At 38.3% G+C, this 22541-nt stretch overlaps 1 long non-coding RNA gene across 2 annotated transcripts in view; it reads left to right on the forward strand.

Moving 5' to 3' along the window:
* Window positions 1-22541, forward strand: part of LOC150106517 (uncharacterized) — a 43245-nt gene that overhangs the window by 19579 nt on the left and 1125 nt on the right. For both annotated transcript variants that reach the window (XR_016548312.1, XR_016548311.1), the window contains exons 4-5: window positions 470-502; window positions 19930-20077. This is a non-coding gene — a long non-coding RNA (uncharacterized LOC150106517). The remainder of the gene's footprint in view (window positions 1-469; window positions 503-19929; window positions 20078-22541) is intronic.

Consider the following 22541-nt stretch of genomic DNA (forward strand, 5'->3'; position numbering starts at 1 on the left):
CCAGAATGCTCTCTCCATTTGTAAAATAGACGATACATCTCTGGGCATTCAGAATACATGCTTTGACAGCACAATACCTGTGGTTTATGGAGTTAGCTGCTTCATTACAAAACCAAAGCAACAAAATAAACGGCATGAGTGACTTTAAAATCAAGTCGGTTTGTGTTTAATTGCGTTACCGTAATGAAGACTAAAAGATAACTATTACGTATCTCTCTTGCTTGCATGTTTTGCAGAGTCTTTTTAAAAAATCCATTAAGAAACATTCTTTCTTCCTAGATTTTTCCATTCAGTTGAAATACTGAAGTGTTTCTCTGGTATAGATAAAATTAAATTGAAGATTTTGAGTAGTTCAAGGATCGGTTTATGAAAATCATTTTTGTGCTAGGTGTTCAGATAATCATCATAATAAAATTCTGAACATACATTTATTATTTAAGTGTCCTTAAGTTTATTAATTTATTTCCAGACATTGCATAAAGTGTATTTTCAGTCAATAATGGTAAGTATGAGATTTTTTTGCATATTTGTACCTACATGTGATTAATTCTTATTAAAAAAATTAGGTTTTTGAAAAGCAGTTGATATGAAATAGATCAATTTAGTACAGATCAAAATAGTCCAGCAATGGTTATATAATGGATATTTCATTAATGTAATGATATTTCATCCTCATGTACTTTGTTGTACATAAAATTGTACAACAAATTGTACAGCAAATCCCGCCCCATGAATTTCGTTGATTCGTACTCTGATTGTAAATCTCTGGTCAAACATTTTATAAATAAATATATCCTCTAACTTGTAATCGCCGAAGGGAGTAGGTGAAGCTCCCTTAATCCTAACTTTTGTAGTCAGTGAGCCCAAGTTATGAATGAATCAAATCTTTTCGAGAGAGAGAGAGAGAGAGAGAGAGAGAGAGAGAGAGAGAGAGAGAGAGAGTATAGCATGAATGGAAACTTTTGAAGATCTTAATGAAGTACATCATAATTCTCGAATTAAATAAATCGTTTTGCCGAATCAAGAAATTTTAGCAAAGCCACAAAATTCATATTATTGCCTAATTGAGCCTGTTTTCCATTTAATTCGAATAAATGTTTGGTTACACATAGCATTTCATATCACCTTTGAGATTCCAAGATTTTTTGTATATGAATATATACCAGGGTGTATTGGTAAAAGTTGAACTTAATGAAGTTCAACTTTTACCAATACACTTAATAGCAACATATTTTAAAACGAAGTCATAGTGAAGTTTTGCAAATGCTGCCAAACACCCTAAACATTAATATGCCTAACGGGTATACTGCAGCGAACATGATCCCATGAGACATAAGCGTTCTACAACCATACTGAGCAGACAAGTTTAAACTTACTACTAGAAGCCCACGATTGGATTCTGAAAAATCTTGCAAATTCGGAACTACTGGAATACTCTCTCTCTCGAATTGACTCTTTCACATTCCTGCAACACCTTTTTCACTTTGATACCTAGCAGTCAGTTGCTTGCTAATTACCTGCAAAGATTTACTTATTTTTAGAAATAAATAAATAACCACTTTCTCATACGCAGCTTTATGGAGACAAAAGACAATGTACAACAAATATGTCAGCCATCTAACCCATTTCTTTCACCTCAGTACTTTCAAAAGTGAAGGAGAAAATTATCAACAACCAGCTTCTTCATTATCTGGAGACGTATCAGTTAATTAGCGATCACCAATAAGGATTCTATCTCATTCTATCTCATTCTACAGCTGACCTCCTAATCTCACCTACCTTTTGGACTAAGGCCATGGGAAGATTTGGAGAAACTCATGTTCTCTCGATCTATATTTTTAAGGTATTCGATTGTGTCTGGCATCGAGGCATGCTGAACCAAATTGCCATCTTATGGCCTCCCTTCAACACTCTGCGATTGGATTGTCAGCTTCCTAACTGGCCGTTCGCTGTGTCGCATGGTGGATTGATTCTTCTCATCAGATTCCCACACTGATGCTGGAGTGCCTCAGGGTTCTGTGCTCTCACCCACATCTTTTCTCTGACTTCAAATCCTATTCACAACTTTGCCGATGACAGTACTCTTCATCATTTGATAAACTCTGAGGTATCTTAATGTTAGATGCCTCCAGCTCTTCTATAACTGTTGCGATAATGTAAAATATAAATCATACAAAATAAATAAACACTTAAAAAATCCTCCTCCACCGACGGTACTAATTTTATTTCTTTTATATCAATAATCACTCCACGTGAGAGATTGCAAAACCTATAATACATTAGTGTCATGTCTGGGTAAGTAGTCAAGAAATAAGAAGGTATCTGTAGTGTTTTTTGAAAGACTGAAGGATATAGTCCTTACTGTGGGAAGGGTGTTCTGGAGTACCGAGGAAAAGGATATAAAAGACGAGGAAAAGAAGTAGTTTCCTTATGTGTGAAGTTGGACAGTGAACAGATGGGTTTGAAAGATAATGGAATCGTTCCAGCCAGTTCGGCAGAACAATGTACATAGGCGTGAGGTGAAGTCTAACAAGATTAATACATAGTGCAGTGTTGTTACAGACCTGGTGGATCGGTTGCTGGTGATGAAGAAATGCAACTACAAATTAATACGATGGGTGCGAAAAGAATAATCATAATGCCGGCGTGGTTGGCCCAGTGGTTAGCGTATCCGCTCTCTAGCCAAAGGCGTCGGGTTTAAATTCCCTCGTAGGTATTGATGTTTGTGATTGTCAGTGAAAATACTAGTGGTGGTGGACAGTAGATGATGCAGTTGGTGGATTGAGTGGTGGAGACGGACAGTTGCAGTGCAGATGCTCTCCTTCGATAAGTCTTTGGATAATAATAATAATACTTGGGGACTTTAATTACCTGAACATTGATTGATAGCTATAAAATCGGACGAGAATAACGAAACTGAATTTATTGAGCTGTTGCGATTCAACTTCCTTAAGTAGCATGTGACAAAAGGAACTCGAGGTCAAAGAGTGTTAGATCTGATTATAGTCAGAGGAGGTTTCAGTAAAAGAAGTAACTATTCTGTTTCCGATTGGGATAGTGATCATGCGGTATTCACTTGGGAAGTAGCTAAATTTATGAATGTTCCATTTAGAAAAGGTTACATGCTGAACTACAAAGCAGGAAATTATGACCACTTGAGTATGCTGGATTTCTGTTGGATAATATGTATGCAAGTAGCGTGAATGAATTCAAGAACAGGTATGACAGCCGGTGCGAACAGTATGGCCTCCCTCGACGAGTTCCTGACTCCCTAGAGGTCTCTCTTAATAATAATACGCAAAATGATTATACGTTTATAACCTTTCGTGGGCTGGAATACCAGTGAAATACTTTTCACTCTCAAAGCAGATTATACAGAAGTTCGGTTCATATCATACATCAGTATGAGAATTTCAAAATAAGCCTTTCAAATTTGTAAATAATATCGAATTGCTCTTGAACAGTAGCCTGAAATTTCTAAAACACTTATAAAATAAAAGCACGTGGCTCGTTTAATAAAAAAGAAACGTGTCGGAAAGCGTCAGAGATCCATTGCCTTTGGCAAAAATTGGTGGTGGCGAGGCGCAAATACCGCCTGCTTCCTCAGATAGTGTTTGGCAGCTAGTAGACAGTAGACTACATTCACAGTCCTAAATTACGTTAGTTTCCTGAGACAGGATATGATATAATATTGTGCTTGCGGCTGGAAGCACGCTTTACAGAACAAATGAGCGTCTTCATAAATGTGCAAACTATATTTCCAAATCCTAGATCTGGTTATGGTCTGGTGTTCCGATTAATATTGACGTCAACTGCATGATGATATACCACTGCCTAAGTTGGCCGAAAACATGCGGATTGTATTGTCATTACTAATGACAATACAATCATGTCAGTTCATGATGAAAATTGATGAATAAAGGAGAACACTTCAATTATTAGATAAAGGAGTTTAATTTTGTACTTATTTTCTTGCAATATTAATGAATTTGTTTGCTACTCTATATGCTTCAACGTTACATGTTCTGCAACTTATCTTGCTCTTGAACAGTAGCGTGATTTTATATCTATCCCACAGTAGCCTGTGGGATAGATATAAAACTTAAATTCGAATCATATAGAGCACAAAGAATAATATTCCCCACCTCCCCAAAATTTTAGTTCTGCCGTATATAGAATTATACAATGTGTATTTAGGTATTGTCATAACGAGAAAGCCAAAGGCTTATACTGGAACTGAGGTAAATGAAGTGGAAATGCATGGCATATTACAAAACCTTCATGTGAATATGGCTGTGGAATTGGATGGTTTACCAGCTCGAGTTTGAAAATTCCCTCGTGAAGCGGCGAGGGAATTTTCATTGCCCTTGACCATATTGTTAATCTAACTCTCAGATCTGGATTAGAATCAAGGGGTGTAGAGAGTAGAAAATAGTTCCATTACATAAAGGAGGCTCCAAGACTGATGCAGCAAATTACCAACCGATCAGCATATCAGGAGTTATGGACTTCTCCAATACTTCTCAAAGTATTAGATAAGTTGGTCATTAGCAAAATACAGGAATGGATAAGTGGAAATGGGATACTCTTTTGGGGCAGCACTATTTTTTGAAGGGTAGGTCATGCCTCAGTAACTTGTTAACGTTTGATAATACAATGAGAGCTGAGTTGGATGAAGGTAATGTGTTTACAGATACTGCTCGACTTTGCAAAGACCTTTGACATGATATCACATGGAATTCTAATCAGAAAACTGCAGCACATGTGGATAGATATAGGATTGGTGAGATGGATAGGAGGGTGGTTGATGGAGAGAAATCAGATAGTAGAGTCCAAAAGAAGGCCTGTGACTAGTGGCGTGCTGCAGGGTTCTGTTCTCGTTAATTTGTTCATTATCGATAGAGGAAAGGATCTGAGGGGAACTGTTCTGTTTTGTTGTTTGCTGATGATGCAGAGTTGGATAGAGCAATAGTTAATACAGATGATGTAAACATTTTGCAATGATTTGGGTAGATTGGCAGATTGAGCAAAGAGAATGGATGTCAGTTTAATGTGGCAAAGTGTAAGGTTATGCATTTTGGGGTGAAAAGATTACCAGCTGTATACCACATTGGTGGAACTGTACTCCAAGAAATTGACAAAGCTGGAGACTTGGGAGTGTTGCAGATAGGAAGTGTTAGTTTAGGGGTTATAAAGTGGCTAGAGCAGCTCATCAGATCACTTGTTACTGAAGAATACTTTGACGAGCAAAGACAAGCAGGTTATTGTTCCTCTTTATTGAGCCTTGATAAGACCTCCATCTGGACTAGTGTGCACAGATCTGGGCATCAAGGTTTCTTGTTGTTGATGATGAGGAGGTGGAGAGGATCCAGAGGTGAGTGACCAAGATAATAAGACTGTGGAATCAACCTTACGAGAACAGGGTTTGAATATTTGTGGATTACAGAAACTGGTTGATAGGCAGAAAAAGGATGATATGATTGAGACATACAAATTACTTGAAGAGTTTTTACAAGATTAATTCAGGGGAAGTTTTACAAATGTCTGGTGCTGGGAGAGTTAGGACCATCTATGGAAATTGAATAAGAGTGTTGTTTGCAAAACGGATGAACTAGGTATTTTGCTTAGAGAGTAGTGAATGAGTGAAATAGACTGCGTCTGTTGTTGGTGCCATACTGTGAATGAGTTCAAAGCAAAGTATGATAGTTATTGCTCAAATGTTGGATAGTTCTTGACATGATGTTTAGGGCTTCCCTTGTGGAATATCCTTGGAGTTGCCCATAATAATACTACTACTAATAATAAGAACAATACTTCTCCAAAATTATACGAACTCAGAAATCGGATATCCTTAAGCTGAAACTTGTATCCTGTGTAACTAAAATACACAGCGGTGTAATTCATAAATTATAATTTTTTTACAGAAATCCATATACGACCTATTGTAGTTCTATGTAATTATTATACAGGTATCTCGATGGAGTTAGAAGACTTATTGTGTGATATCCATTATTCACAACAATATATATCAAACTTCTCCTTAAACTCATTCACTGAGAAAGCAACCTCATCTTGTGCCCAATTCACCATTCTTTAAAGAAAAAAATCTAGTCTAACATCCCTGGAAACCATGCTTCTACAGTTTCATGGGTGACCGCTTGTTTTCTCCCTTTTTGCCATGTAATGAAAAAGTTCAGTTTCAATGCTATAAAACGGTTTTAATAACCAACATACTTCTTTCATATTACATATTTTTCACTTATCAGCTAGCAGATTTTGAGATCCACAGACTGTCAATCTATTTTTACATGGAGCATTCCACAGACTTACCAAATCTCTCACTTGTCTCTGGATACTCTTTGCCTCTTCTTAATCCCCAAGAAATCGGCGTCTAGATTTGCGTGTAATAATCCAGATGCAGCCTTGTTAAAGCTAATATAGAGAACAACTTTATCAGTGTGTGTTAGTGTGTTCTTCTTCAACAACAACAACGTAATCTGAAGTGTTATTTTGGCTACGTTCACAATATTCTTTCTAAACTTCAACTTCCTCTCCACAATCACCCCAAGCTTAGGGCCTCCCTCAATGAGCCTAAGAACTCCTGTCTAAGGCCTCATCATTTTCCTGCAGTTTAGTTCCATTAATATGGTACACAGCTTCAAAGTCCCAAAGTGCATCATCACCTTACACTTGGTCACGTCAAGGTTGCTGCTATTTACCTTTTCCCATACTGCTAGTCTACTGAAGCCTTGCAGCTGGATCTCTGCATCACTTTCCAGTTTAGCACCATGGGGAAACAAGTGAATATTTCCTGTCAAATCATTTCCTGTATCATTGATGTACTCACTAAAAACAGAGGACCAAGTGATGAGCCCTATGTTATGCCACTGGTCACCTGCCTTCTCCAGGACTTAATTACGCCATAAACCACTGTTTTGATATCTGTCCATCAGAAACCCTCTAATCCAAATAACATGATTCATATTCATCGTTTTTATTCTAATTCATGCAATAGTTTTATGTGGAATCCTAGAAAATACCTTTGCAAGGTCTAGTAATATCACCGAGTAGCTATTTATTTTATCCATCTCCACTGTCACTTTATATGATAAAGTGAGAAAACTAAGGCAAGACCTACCCTTCACAAAACCATCCCTTATAGAGTAACATATTCCTATCATCCAATCCTGAATTCTGTCTTTCACCAATTTTTCCAATGTCTTACCCATCACTCCTGCAATGCTGATTGGCTTACATGCACATTCTCGTAATACACGGGCCGATATGTCGTATAATCGCATTGAGGTTAAACAATATTTTAAGCACTTCCATTTCTTCGGCCTCTATTCTCCGATTGGTGAATGCCACATCTGACATTGCAACATCACCTAGGTGGTACTCAATAATTCAACTATTTGATTTTCTTCTGTTGTTTCTCCGCTGCTAATGCTTGTCATCGGCATCTCTGTTATATTCCTCCCTGGATTATAACAGTAATCAATTATATATTTCTCCAGATAGCCTCCATCAGCTGGTCTCTGCATCCCTGTGTCCTTCTGATGTACGACTACTCTTTTTTGGCGTCATTTCTTCTGCATTATGAGCAAAATCCCTCCTCCATCTTGTTCCCTCTATCCTCTGAAGATACTAGATTCTTTGCATTGTACTCCCATGACTATCATCCTCGGTTAACCAAGTCTCACTAAGTAATCCTAATGGGCACATTATTTTCGGTAACATTTACCAAAGTTGAGGTAGCTAATGCTAAAAAGTCCTCTGTCTGATTCTGAATACTTCTAGCATTAGTACACCTAAAGTGCAATGCCTCACTCATCCCCACAACTTCCCTCACACCTTATGAAAAGGTGTGGGTCTACGCTCACCTGCATCCCTCTAAGCATTCTAGTTTCTCTAACTCCGCACTTCCGGAATCTCACGGAACAACACATTCTCAAGACTTCCGATTTCAAATCTATTCAAATTAAATCATCCACTCTGTATAAATCCTTTCTTCCATCAAACTGACTCCACACTATTTTCCCAGCATAATCTGCGCACTGACTCATTCGCGATCATACTCAGTCTCAGCTCGCTCTATCACACGGTGGCAACAGACACACAACTTTTTCTTTCTCACTCTTCTGTTTTACTTTCACTGGAAACTTATATCTTCTCGCATACCACACTTGTCACCTGCTAAATCATTTATACCAGCCAATATAAACAACTTCCACTCTCTGCATCCTTAATCATGTCACCAGGAAAACACGATTTCTTCTCTCTCCTCAAGCACTCATCTTATCAATGTATCACCACTGGCGAACCCAGGTAAAGGACCAAGGGGCCCAGTCCTCCCCCCCCCAAAAAAAAAGAAAGAAAAAACACTAGAAAAATTTCCCAAAATCTTTTCCTAGTTAAAATTCTTTTTTTTTTTTTCAATTTATGTTGTGTCATGTCTTCTATTTCTATGCTACTTATGAATTAGCGGTCACATAAGGTCACATAGTTCTCGGGAATCCTGGCCGCTGTGAACGCAAGGCGAACGAAGTTGTGCTCGTGCGCTACTTCGTTTGTCCGAGCAGAGCCAGAGGAGATCACGGGTATCATGTATTGGCGATCACTGTAGATGCTCAGTCATAGCTCGTATGTAATGCGTAGTGTATTCTCAAATCGTCTACCCCCCCCCCCCCCCCCAAGATTAAATCTTGAGTGCTCGGCCCCCTCCAAGTTTAAATCCTGAGTGCGCCACTGTGTATCACCATACAAAATCCTTTCCTAATTCTCACACTTTAGCTCGTCCATACTCCGCTTTCTCCCTTCGCATCTTCCCCGATTTCCTTCTGTATTATACTCCGCCAGATGTCTCTCCAACCTCTCAATCTAACGTTTTTTTTTTGTGGAGAGCTCCACATAAGTGCGCTATCTTTTCCATTACCATCTGGTCATTCTCTTAATTTTCCACCGTCTCATTCCTGAATTCACTCATAAGGCCTGTAACATCAATCTCTTCTATATCATCATTTTCATGCATTTCGTCTTTCATCTCACCGCTATTATTCTTTTTACTCTCTTCACACTTCTGGCATTCGCTCACGAAACGTGTTCCAAGTTTCATTCTCTTTACATAAATCCCTCGTTCTGCAATGCATACATTTCGCCTACGCTAAAGCGAACGGACGTTTGCGTACCGGTGCCATGACTCAGAACACAACATACAAAAAAACAACAACTATTTAAAGCATAACAAACCATATACAGTATATAAAATATATATCATAATGATAAAACATGGATTCTTCGTTAAAACACATGAACAGATCGAGCATTTCTTGTCTTACTGATATTTTATAATATGATTTTATAATTCAGTAATACTTTGCATAGCGCGGTTAATAGGTAGTACCGAAAAAGTTCTATGCAAACCCGCACTGTTTAAAATATAATATATTATAATGTAATGCGTTCAAACAGATAATTACAGTATTGGTGTGTGTGTGTGTGTGTGTGTGTGTGTGTGTACGTGGGGGGTATAATGTTATTACGCATCATTTGTTTAGTGCAAGCTCACAAGAAATATTAATTAATGCACTCAAAAAAATCATAAAGGGTTAAAATAAAAGGGAAAAAATAGTAAAGACATATATTCACTTACGAATATATGTAGAAACTTCGTATTCAATGTAGTTTTTTTCTTCATTTTCTCTGCGTGTTTATCTTTGTAACATCGAACAGCATTTTGCGATGCTTTCCGAACATTAATGCTTCTATCAATGTTAGGATCGAAATAGGCGCTTAAGCGACAATTTCATCTAATTTATCTTCTTCTTTTTCATATAAGATATGAGGGCTGAGAACGTTGTTGATCCATTTCCGCGAGAGTTTCATCTAGGTCATTTGAATACGAGTCAGTGCATTTGCGCCCGCGCACACTGTTAGGATCCAAAGTTAAAACTCGAGATCTATCCCAATCAGCACAATGTCTTCAGAAAGTTTTAATTTGGGATTCAAAACTAGTGAAATCATTTCCACAATGCTGTAAAAAACATTTCGCCACACAGCTCTCATATATATAGCTAGCAATTACTTCAAGCCATTATTCGCCAATATTTTCAACAGCATTTCTGATATTAAAGCGTTCCAAAATTCTGTCAAAGTTATGGCCATCTTCCTGTGTTACTTTTATGGCTTGAAAAAAAAAAAAATCGTTTCACATAATAGGCCCTAACTTAGCAATGACATCACGATTCATTGGCTACGATAATGTGTTGGATGGCAGAAAAAGATTTTTAATGTAAGTTAGTGATAGGATGGCTTGATGCTTTATCTATTAACAACAAACTTTTAAAATCCATTTAATTATTTTTGCAATAGCGTTCGACTGTGGGACAGGAACAAATTGAAAACAATTCTTCAAATTAAGTTGAATATATGTAGAAACTTCGAAAGTTTGAACAAAGAGCTTATGAGAATGCATTCCCTGACATCTGAGTTGCCCTTGCTTGTATTACTTAGACGAGTGCTGCCACAGATTTGAAATAATGTTGGATCTTGAATATCCACTATTTCTATATAATTTATATCGCCGAAATGAAACCGTATGACTTTGATAATTATCAAAATCACAATCTCTCTGACATAGGATTGCTTAGGTATTGAATAAGAGTTCTTGCTCTCTTCTGAAAAAAAACCAAAGAGTTTGCTCTCTTAAGTTTATTTGCTCTATTAAGCATTGATCCTTGTGGTACACCACTGGTTACGTTAAATCCTGCAGCCTCTCATCCCCCTTATATCAATTCTTGATATGTCAGTCAACCATCCTCTTATCCACACTAATATTTTATAATCCAAACCCATATTCTCCAATTTATGCAAGTTTTCCATGCTGTATTCTGGAAAAAGCCTTAGCAAAATCCAAAAGTATAATTTTATATCCATTACACATATCTAGCTTAATAGTAACATTATTGAGAATGTGAGCAAGTTTCTAAAACATGACCTTTCCTTAGTAAACCAATACTGTTCATTGCAAAGTAGAGATTCTCTGTCAACCCATATCTGAATGTGAGCCCTGACCAACTATTCCAATATCTTCATTAACATTCCTGAGATATTGATTGGTTAATAGTTGGATCCATTGTTCTTCGCACCATCCCATACCATTCTTTCCACTCCTGCGGAATCTTTTCTGTTCTGAGAAAATTATATAGCCTGATCCAAGGAATAGTTCACCTGAACACTATTTTAGCACCCGTGCTGATATCCCACCAGTCCCTATTGCTGAATTCTTATTTAGTTTGTGCAATAGCTCTAATACTTACTCCTCATATGCATGGATTTCTTCATCCAGTGAAGAGGTAGCAGTGAACTCAGTGTTGCATTTACTGGGTTGATAGCATTTTGAAACATGGGCGCTCATTAGTTGATCAGCTTCTTCTGCATTTGTCACCCCTCACACTATCTACATTAGGCAACTGCATGATCAGTATCACCAACTGAAGGCAGAATAGTTACGTCTTTAACTGAAATCCCCCTCTAACACTATAATCAGATCTATCACCCTTTGACCGAGTTCTTTCTGCTACACGCTGCTTGAGGAAGTTGTCCCACAACAGCTCAATAAACGCATTTTCATCCTTCTCATGAGATTGTACTGCTACCCAATCAATATTTGAATAATTAGTCTCCCATTAATGACTACTCTTTTCGCGCTCTTCTTGTCCATTTGGTGATGATTTTCTTCATCACTAGCAACCGATCCACTAGGTCTGTAACATCATTGTTAAAGCACTCTGCAAATGCGTTACGATTAAGGAGAAGAGTAAGTTTCGAGAATTTAAAGTGGAAATCGGGAGAGATAACTGCTATCATGAATATGAAAACACCAATTCCTAATCGTCTTAATATGTTAGGGGTCAGAATTATGCAGAAATAGTTGGCCTGAAATGGCAGTACTTGCGTTTGTGAGTCAACTTGTGATTTCACCATGTGATTAAGTAATCACATGGTGAAAAAGCAAAATGTTCTAATTGGGAAAATGTGGAGCATTCAAAATGTCAAAGCACATTGTATAAAGGAAACAACTGCCCGCATAGAACTGCAACCGAAAGGCTTGGTGTTAGTATCCAGGCACTGGTAGAAGCATCTATGTCAGTTAAGGATTTTCTGCCTCTAAACAATCAATTAACAGTACTAGGGATAATCCCCCCCCAAAAAAAACAGTGGAAAATAGAGGCAGCAACGGAGAAATTCAACAGTTCTTACAGCATCTACTCAAGAGGCAAGCAGTGACCTACTCTGGTCACACCTGAGAATAATGTTGACTTCTGAGATACAACTAAACTTCCAGGGTTTTCCTTATCCGATTCATCGGAGAACGACAGAGTATGAAAACTGCACAGTTAAGAGCACTACCGACAACAGAAAAAACAAGGTAAGAAACAAAAGAAAGATGAGAAGAATTAGCTAGTACCTATGCCATAGGTAATGTGAATATTTTTATCATTGAAGATCTTGCCCAAATTACGAGAATCACATGAAGAGTCGGTACAGATACTCCACGACTAGTACTGTACCTACAGCTAATTTTGGAGAAAGCAACTGAGCCGACCAATACCCACCCACCCCACCCCCCCAAAAAAAAAGATGGCAAGCAGAAAATTGCAGACTTGGCCAACCAAACTTAAAATTTAGTATGCAGGGCGACCAGAAGATCCTAACAATATTTGAATGGGCTGGTTGATGTGCGATAACATCCAGACATAATTGCCACCTTCTGCATGCAATTAGAGAGCATTGATACACGGATGTGTGTTATGGCACAGTTTATTATGCTAGAGCAGTATTTCTCAAAGTGTGACACGCATACCCCCCCCCCACACACGGGTACGCGAAAGGTCTTCAGGGGGTTCGTGGCAATTTTCGGCTATGCATCATTAATGCATGGAATCATATTTCTCAACAAATAGTGCAATTAGAGACAACTGGGATAAAAAAAAGGCACTAACTAATGAATCACCCCCCCCTCCAACAGAAACTGTTGTATAGTTTCTGTTGGAGGGGGATGTGATTCATTAGTTTGTGATCTCAAGCAAAACCACATACAACATATGGTTTTGCTTGAGACTATACAACAGTTTCTGTTGGAGGGGGATGTGATTCATTAGTTTGTGATCTCAAGCAAAACCACATACAACATATGGTTTTGCTTGAGACTATACAACAGTTTCTGTTGGAGGGGGAGCAAGCAAAACCGTGTGTTGCAGGCGCAACATATGGTTTTGCTTGACACCATCCCATCGTGAATGTGTTAATACTATGAAATATATAATAAATGTGTTTCAGATATTATGGAATTCGGTTGAAGAGAATTAGCATCTCAACTCAATTGGTTGCGGTCTTTTGTTAATACCGCACCAATCATATGCACTTCATAGCTACTCTATGTATCTCAAGTCTTGTAAATTACTGGTAATTTTTGCTTGAAATAATGGGAAAGAAGATGAAACTATTTCTTGGTAAGTCACACCATTTTCATTTTTTTTTCCTGAAAACTTTAGTTTCCCAAAATCCACGCATATATCTCGCACCACGATTTTTTAGCTTTAATTTTGGGAAAAAAGTGCGAATTATATTCGAGTAAATACGGTAATTTTTTTAGCTTTCAAATTCTTAAGTACGGATCATTGGTTAAAGATTGGATTTATAAACCCCACGAAAAAGAGCAATATAGCAAATACAAGTAGCTGTAAGCAACAAGAAAATGTTGATATTGCATGTGGATCAAATGAAATTGATAAGGGTGTCGCCTGACATCTCTTAGAGAACAACCTAGGAAGAAGATGAAAAATCTTCGTAAGTATATGAATTACTTGGAATGGGGAGTTTTATGGACGGAAAATGAAGAGGAACCTATTCCAAATTTTGTTCTATTAAAAATGAATCACATTTTTTTTGTTTACATGAACATATAAATTTAAATAAAATAGACATTTACAATGAAATATAGTTTATTTCTTATTTGATAAGGGGGTACTTGGTCATAATGGAAATTTAAGAAGGGGCATGCGGATATCTGAAGTTTGAGAAACACTGCTAGAGATAATATAAATTCTTGCAAACATCGGAACCACTTTTACAGAACAGTTATGCGACTTTTTCCATCGCCTCGCTTAACACAAGAGCAAGGAAGCAAGCAAGAGGAAATATGGAAAAGCAAGCAAGATATATGGAAACTCGTGTTGTTATATTTATTTATTCATGTGGCAGAGTACACCTATAGTTCAATGTCCAGTGTTGAGAGCCACTCTAAGACCTCATTTGACACTTCATGTCGCCGTGGGAAAATCGAAGGGGAACAGTCGCTGATGATATGTTTGATAGTCTATAGAGCATGGGTGCAGTCACAATAAGGACTATTTGCCATTTTCTATTGATGTAGTAGATAGCCAAATCTTCCCTGGTTCGCCCTGATTTTGTTGATAGTAGTCCATAGGCTTCTAGGAAGGGTGAAGCTGGGCTAATGGCAGGGGATCTTTCACAAGAGAGCCATCTATTGGCAAGTTCATAGCCCATTGTTGGTTCCACATGTAGGTTGAAGGTGCTGGACCAGAAAAGGTGCTAGTTATCCCAAAATGAGTACCTTGACTTCATCCCAGTTCTAGAATTCATTATGGTTGAGTGGAAAGGATATAGGGAGTATTTGATTTTCTCAAGTTCTTTTAGTGAAGCCTGCATCTTCGTATATTTGGTGGAGTTATGTTGTGAAAAACTGGTAACCATGGCAGAGGGATGGATTTCTGGGTCTCGCTAACCGTGCGCATGATTATGTTCATTGGGGAGTCAGTGATATTTGTGTAAACACCTTTCCCAGACTGGTGTGCAGTACTCTGCACCAGCGTAAACAAGGGCCAGGCCTGAGATCCTAAGTACCTCTTCTCTGCAAACCGAGTTACTCCCACTTAGTCTTGAGATGCTGTTTCTCGTTTTTTACTTTACAAATGTAATTTTTTTTGTCAAACTTCTAAGTTCATTTCCAGGTATTGCGGGGGTGAGGATCATGCTTGACTGGGCTACCACCGAAAATTAGGTTGATTTGGCAGTTTGCCTCCTTGCAGTTAAGATGGAAAGGTGAAGGTGTGGACACTCTTTTTGTAGGGGTTTGGCTTTAGATGTCACTTCTCGAAATGTTTCTCAAGAATCTCCATATGTGTTTAGGACAGACTCCAGGGATTCGAAAGGTGATTAGTGGATTATCGTCCTGTCATCTGCATATTTCTTTAATTTTGTTGAGGGAATGTCCGAGCGAAAACAGAGCCCTCGGGGAGGCCATTCTGAAGGAATCTGGGTCTGCTCTTCCTTCTAATATGAACCTGAATTCTTCTGTTTGTGAGCTTGGATTATAAAAGGTGTAAGGTTGTTTCATTTTATAATGAAACTGAGCTTTGAGAGCAAGACTGATTTATACTGTTATCATAGGCCGATGTCAAGTGAATGAAGATAGCTCTATATTTTGATTTCTTTTGGAAGCAGCCAGCCTCAGTTTGAGTTGTTAAAGCCAAGACTTGATCACAGCAGTTTCTGCCAGAACTTGGGAGAGTAATCTCGATGAGCAGGGAAATCCATATCAGTATGATTCTTTCCAGGAGCTTGTAGGTTGAACAGAGAAGGGCAATTGGGCAAAGGCTTCCAAACGAGGGGGGGGGGTCTTCCCGTGGCTTGGGAACCCCGATTATCTTTGATTCTCACCAGAGGGCTGGTAGTTCTCCAGTAGAGAACAGAACTGACAGCCATGCCTTTCCACACTGACCAAGGGATTTTAGGGAGGCTTGATTCCAGTGGACTTACCACTGGAATCAACGGCCGCTTGGTAAGTGATAGCAGCATTTCCTCTGTTGTGATTGGGCTACAGAGATTTGAAGTTTCAGATCATGAAATTAAATTGTGTCTCAGTAGTTAGTGTGTCCTTTCTCGAGGTCTTTGGATTAATCTTAGATGTTGAAAATAAATGGGATGCAATTTGTCTATGATGATCACTGCTGAAACTGTAAGTTCTGATAGATCTATTTATTAGCAGAGAATGGTTGTCAGTGTCTCTAGAGACTATGCATAGATCAAGAGTATATGCTTTTCCCCATCTGGAAGAGCCACAGGTTCCTGGTTGTTTGGCATCGAAGATCAGGTGAAGGTTGTGGATATCCATCTAGTTGGCCAGTTGTTCTCCGTTAAGGTCAGCAGATTGGTAGTCCTCACATGAAGTGGTGGGAGGGCTTACCATCTGGTTTGGTTATGGCTGAGATGGAGGTTTGATGGAGATATTTTAGATTGTCCATGTTTATTGCAATGGCGTTTCCACATCAGGTAATGGCTGAGTTGAGTTTAGCAGGTCTGGGTGCATGTAAGTGGCCAAACCATGTCTGAGATGGAAACGCTAAGATGAAGCTAGGGATCTTGAGTATATTTGGGGTTGTGTATGGGTCTCTTGAAGTAACAGGGCATTGATGTTCTTGTTTGGGATATTTTTCCGATGACTTAGGCTTTGGATCTTGAGAGACCTTTAATGTTCATGGAGCAAATTTTGAGGTTTTTGTTGATGTGGAGACTAGTACACTTTTCGTGGTCAACCCTCTTCCCATACCCAGTGTCAGTCGAGCTGCCATGAGGCTACATAACAGAGTAGGAAAAAAGTCCAGGAGGGATAGTAGCCTTTGGACACCAGGTTGAAGACATTACCTTCATATGTACGAGGTCAGTGGCACACTACTGACAGAAGGGAGGGAAGGATCTCTCCACCCCCCCCCCCCCATGTCATATAAGTTTCTTGTAAAAAGAGTATCTGATTATCATGTTATATAATATTCAGTTACTCTTTTTACTTGCTTTTCAAATTGGTGGACAATTTTTTTAAACCATTACCCACTGTTATTCTGGGGGATGAGGAGTCATGGAGTCCGAATACTGATGCTACTCCTGATTGTTGGTTCATTCTTCAACTTATAGTGAGATACTAATGGAAGAATATGAGCTGTTGATTGGGGTTTAGATGGACACATGAGAGATCAGATGACTCAAGGGCATCGGTTCTTCCCAACCAGTGGTATGCGTACCCTGGGGGTACGTGCTAGGCCATTGAAGGGTACATGAAAAATAATCAGTAATGGCGGAAAAACAAGTCAAGTAATCAAAATGCAAAACATTAGTTAAATGTCAGTATTTAAAAACAAGGGGTATGATTTATAGAAATGAGTTTAAAAGGAGTACACAAGTAGAAAAAGGTTGGGAACCACTGCTATGGAGCAAACCAAATCATAGCAGAAGGTGACTGGAACTGTGTGGAGGACAAGAACATAGGCAAAATTAACTGTGGTAAAAACTCAAGTAGTGGTGAAGTGACTACGTTAGGGACTTTATGTAAAAACTGATTTCCGAAATCAGGGTAACTAGGACTGCACATGGTTTCATAACCAGAGTTGTACCCAGATCGACTGTTTCTATGTATCCACCCATCTAGAACATCAAGTAATCAACATAAGACATCTGGGCATTCCCAACCAACGGAAAATTTCGGATCACAAAATGGTGCTCTTAAAGCTTATGTTCCAGACCTTGGCGACTCAGCCTCAATTCCGGACTGGTCATACAAAGTAAATTCAAGTCTTAGGAAAGAGAGACACCTGCAGCAACGTCAGAAGTTTCATCAGCTACAGAAAAAAGCTAATTTGGCATGTGAACAAGGAATCAGGCATTTCATACTCTGGATTGATACAAAGAAAAGTTTAAAAGTAAGGTTGCAGTTCAGGTAAGCAGATACTCCTTCTACATCTCTCTTAAAAAAAAAATAAAATAAAATAAAGCTATTCTGGAAAGCTCCAGAGAAAAAAACATCAATGATATGAAGCTGTAGAGGAACACAGTAAGCAGCACTTAGGGAATCATGCCTTTTTCTGAGCACTGAAAAGAAGCCTTCTCAGACAAGCAAGCAAGTAGCGGTGTCGCTCCAGGTATATTGCATCTACCATGTTTGCCGCCTGATGTTCAGCTGATTCAAAATGGCCCTATAATAGCAGATGAAATGAAACTAGTGGCTAAATAGCGCAGGAAAGAAAAAGTTTCAGGGCCAGATGGCCTGGGAATAGAACTTTATAGAGCAACACTGAACACCATCTTACCCATACTAATCTGGCTCTTTAATAAATTCCTCCAGACTGGGGACATACCAATGGACTTCTCCAAGAGTTACACAGTATTCATCCCCAAGAAAGGCATGACAGAATCATATCATATGCAACTGGCGTCCCATCACACCCGATAACAATTGGATTTATTGATAATTGAATGAAGGTCAGTCTAAAATATTTTTTTTTGGCACACAGACGTATGGTATCCCAGGCCAAGAGATGGGACTCAACCTTTTCCTGCTAAGAGATATTGTGCAGCTTTCCAAAAATAAACAGTAATGCTTGGCAGACTCAGCATATACTACTTAGAAAAAGGGGTGACATAGTCTGACATGAATTTCTCCTCCAGATTTTATATCTTGCAGGGTTTGGCAAAAGTTTATGCTAGGCAATCAGGGAAATTTACGTTGAAGCTGAAACTAGTTTGACAGTAAAGGCTACAGATCAGATCCTCTCCCTTTTTGCAAAAGAATGTCAGGATTGTCCTCTGAGTGTTTACTACTTTCCAGTCTGGTATTAGAACCGTTTCTGAAATGGATGAGTATTGCCACTATGATAAGAGGAATACCACTACCATCAAGCCCCAGGAGAGCGCAAAACTATCACCTCAGCAGATGATTTAATCTTACCTCCAGAGAGACAGTAAGATTAAAGCAGGTTCTTTAACATACTCCATCAGTTCAGAGAAAGTGGCAGACTCGAGGCCAACTGTATTCCCCCCCCCCCCCCCAAGTTATTAATCATCGGACAGTGGATAACTGCCAACTTACCACTTGACTTAATCCCAAGGAGAGATCCTATAAATATGCTAAGAGTTCTATTCCTGGAAGCTCCAACACTGACAACAGAAGACTTGATCAGCAAAAGCGAAATCACTTTACATGAATGGAACATTGGTTTTCTTTCCTTTTCAGCAAGAGCCAGTATCATCAAAACTGGTCATTCCTGCACTACTACACATCATTCACCTTACAGATATCAGGGAAAACACAGAATCTGATCTGTACAAACCCTTATTTCAATTCTTTTGGAATCATTGCGAACAAAAGGTGGAGCTTCAACATCTCCTCCCTCACTGAAAAGGTGGATTTAACTTCCCCGTGCTCGTATATCACTTTTTACTAACACCATTAGAATGATTTAAGAAAACATTACTTCAACTTTGCTATCTCTTCTGGGTCTGGCTCCCACTTAATGCGACCTTAATAAAGGTCAAAACCAGTCTGGGTAATGGCTGTTCTCATAATGCTATGCATTATATATGTCTGAAGTGTGCTTTGCATTATGGGATACTAAGACAATCGATGTGAAGTCATTAATCTCTCTATATAAGTAGCCCAGTCGTGAAAATACTTCGCATGCAAACTGTGTTTGCTTACACTTGGATAAAGGATTAAACAAAGAATATAATTTCTTGCTGCCCCCAATTGCTAACTTCTATTATGGAAACTTTTGAGCAAAGTGCTCTTGATTTCTCCACTCTAAAACCTAGTGCGGCTTAGATAAGTTGATGATGTGTATATAGTATATATGCTCCAGAAGATGACCTTGATATAAAGGTCAAAACATCGAATGTGGATTTTGGTTTATATTAAACTAAAGTTTTATTCAAACACGGTAGTTGTCTCCATAATTTTCCAAAATGAATTTCTTGGCATCTTTAATTTGTGTGTGTGAGTGTACATCTGCGTGCACATGCACTAATACAATGATTATTCTTTGATTATCAATCAATTTTCTGCACTTTATCTTTCAGAACTGTACAGATCAGAAGAGGAATGGTCTTTCTGATATTTTTAAGCCTCTCGTGAATGGCGCAAAGAAGTTTGGAAATATGGTGAACGATTTTTTCAAAAATTTTGATTTTACAAAGCAGAAGAAAAATACATAAAACCACTAATTAAGTAAGTAACTTTTTTTTTAAGTGAAAATATTCAGTAGGGCAGCTAGCTGCCACCTCAAGTTTTGATGGGCTTGGACACCTAGATGTAAAACTAACCCATGAAACAACCTTAGTACTAAGGCTAGAGATTTGACATTGTCCCTCTGAATTATGTCACTACTAAATGGCATAATTTAGTTCACTCTTTTTAGATTACAGTCCATTTAATTTTTTACATTTTGTTACCGTCTGAAGGTTATTATTATTTATTATTACATATGCTTATTAAATTACTGAAAGAATTTACAACATACAAATGATATAAATTAAACTTTAATCTATATTCCAATATTTCGGCAACGTCACGTTGCCATTTTCACAGGAACTTAAAATAAAGACAGGTGCATGCAGGCACTACACACAAGGACAAAGTAGGAAGCTGTTGTTTCTCCAAAAAGTCCTGATGGTGCCCCTAGTGGGCTATGTAAGTATTCTAGGCCGTTGGGCTGAAGGTCTTCTGATGTAAGTCTCCCAAATTTGGGACAGTCTCATGCAACCAAACTTGTTGAGGTTTGGCATGTTTCTTAGGGCTGAGGCTGATTCCATGAATAGCCTTTCAAATTTGAATTTACTACGGCCATGGCTTTCTTCCACTGTATTCTGTGGCGAGTATCTAGAGCATGGTCTACAAGACCAGAGTGGCTGTACTGGTGAAAACGGATGTAGTCCTTGTGTTCTGAAATTCTGATATTCGCTGTCCTGCCCTGTTTGGTCAAAGTAGAACAGCTTACAGCTGCAAGGAACCTGGTATACACCATGGGTCTAAGAGAGGTGGATGGTCTTTAGTGGAGCAGATAAGGGATGCCAATTTTTTATATGGTCTGTAACAAGAGGTCAAGTTATGTTTTTTTTAGGATTTTGGTACTTTTTTTCTGAGGTGCATCGGATGTAGGGAATGGTGATAGATTTAGAATAATCCTCGTTGTGAGGGGGGGTTGTGGTTAACTGGTGTCAATATTTTTTGGATTTTTTTTTTTTGGAGGGGGGATAGCCATTGGCTGAGAAAGTGTTGAGGATGTGGTTAAGTTCCGTGGTTAGGGCGTTGTCATTTGAACAGATAAGTTTAGCCCTGTTGTGTAACTCCATATTGTTGTGAGGTGGATGGTGGGATTATTGGTGAATGTATCTGTCTGTATGGGTGGGTTTTCTATAAACTGAGAAAACCAAGGTTCCATGAGGCTGGCGGGTGACTAGTGTGTCTAAGAAAGGATACTATAGGTTCTTGTGACCTCTCATGTGGGGTTGAAATATATATTTCAACTGACAAGAAATTACATTCTTGTTTTAAGCCATAATTTGAGTCTCATGTAAGCAAAGTTGTACATGAAACATTTTCATTCAACTTATCGATATTCGAATCAGAGGATATCTCAAATTCAGATGAATTTGAAATATCCTTCTATAGCTAATACAATAGGTTGTAGCATATCTAGGAAGTCAATTTCACTATAATGTAAAACAGTAGTGCACTCAAGATTTAATCTTTGGGGAAGGGGTCCTAGTTGAGAATACACACTACACATCTCATACGACCTATGACTGAGCATCTGCAATGATCGCTAATTCATAAGCAGTATAGAAATAGAAGACACGACACAACATAAATTTAAAAAAAAAAATTTTAATTAGGAAAAGATTTTTGGAAAATTTTGTAGTTTTTTTCCTTTTTCCTTGGGGGGGCAAGGCCCTTTGGTCACCCCCCCCCCCTCTGGGTGCACCACTGATGTAAAACAATATACACTTCCTAAGATACATTATGTCAGATACTTGAGAATGTGCGAATCTGTTATTAGTGCATAGATATGGCTGAAAACAATAACTTTTTTTTTTTTTTTTTGCTGATCATAATACATTATTCAAAACAAAACAAAATCTGATTTCCTCTTAAAAACTTATTACAACACTATCTCCAGACACTTTATAAAATTCCTTGCTCATGTAAGTTGGCATGGTGCAAGCTACAAGTGATGTGAATCCATTGGAAATGAAGTCAAAACATAAATAACACGAGGGAGGACATAAGGTCATTTTCAATAGTTTCTTGATTGCCAGAATAGCTGTATTTTTAAGGTTGCCTTTTTCAGAAGAGGTTTCTATTGGATCCCCTGCATTCTTTAAACACATACTGAATATGAAAGGTATGGATGCCAAAAATTTTCCCAACTTTTGGCAAACTACCATTCTGTGGTCAATTTATTAAACTGGCTTTCCCAAAGTAGCAAAGCTGTGTTAATATGCACTGTGAGGACACATTTACTTAACAAGTTAACATTAGCTTATTATTGTGATTGTATTATAGTAATCTCTCAATGCTGGTTGGATAATCAAAGGTTGGTTACTTACATGGTGCTGTACCAGAGGTTGGTTGACACATTAAACCATTTCAGAGGTTGGTTAATTGTGAGATCTCTCTCTCTCTGATGTTA

This window comes from Typopeltis vanoorti, chromosome 5 (genome assembly GCF_054136105.1).
Source record: "Typopeltis vanoorti isolate ZY-2024b chromosome 5, IOZ_Tvanoo_1.0, whole genome shotgun sequence".
In the NCBI taxonomy this organism is placed as follows: Eukaryota; Metazoa; Arthropoda; class Arachnida; order Uropygi; family Thelyphonidae; genus Typopeltis; species Typopeltis vanoorti.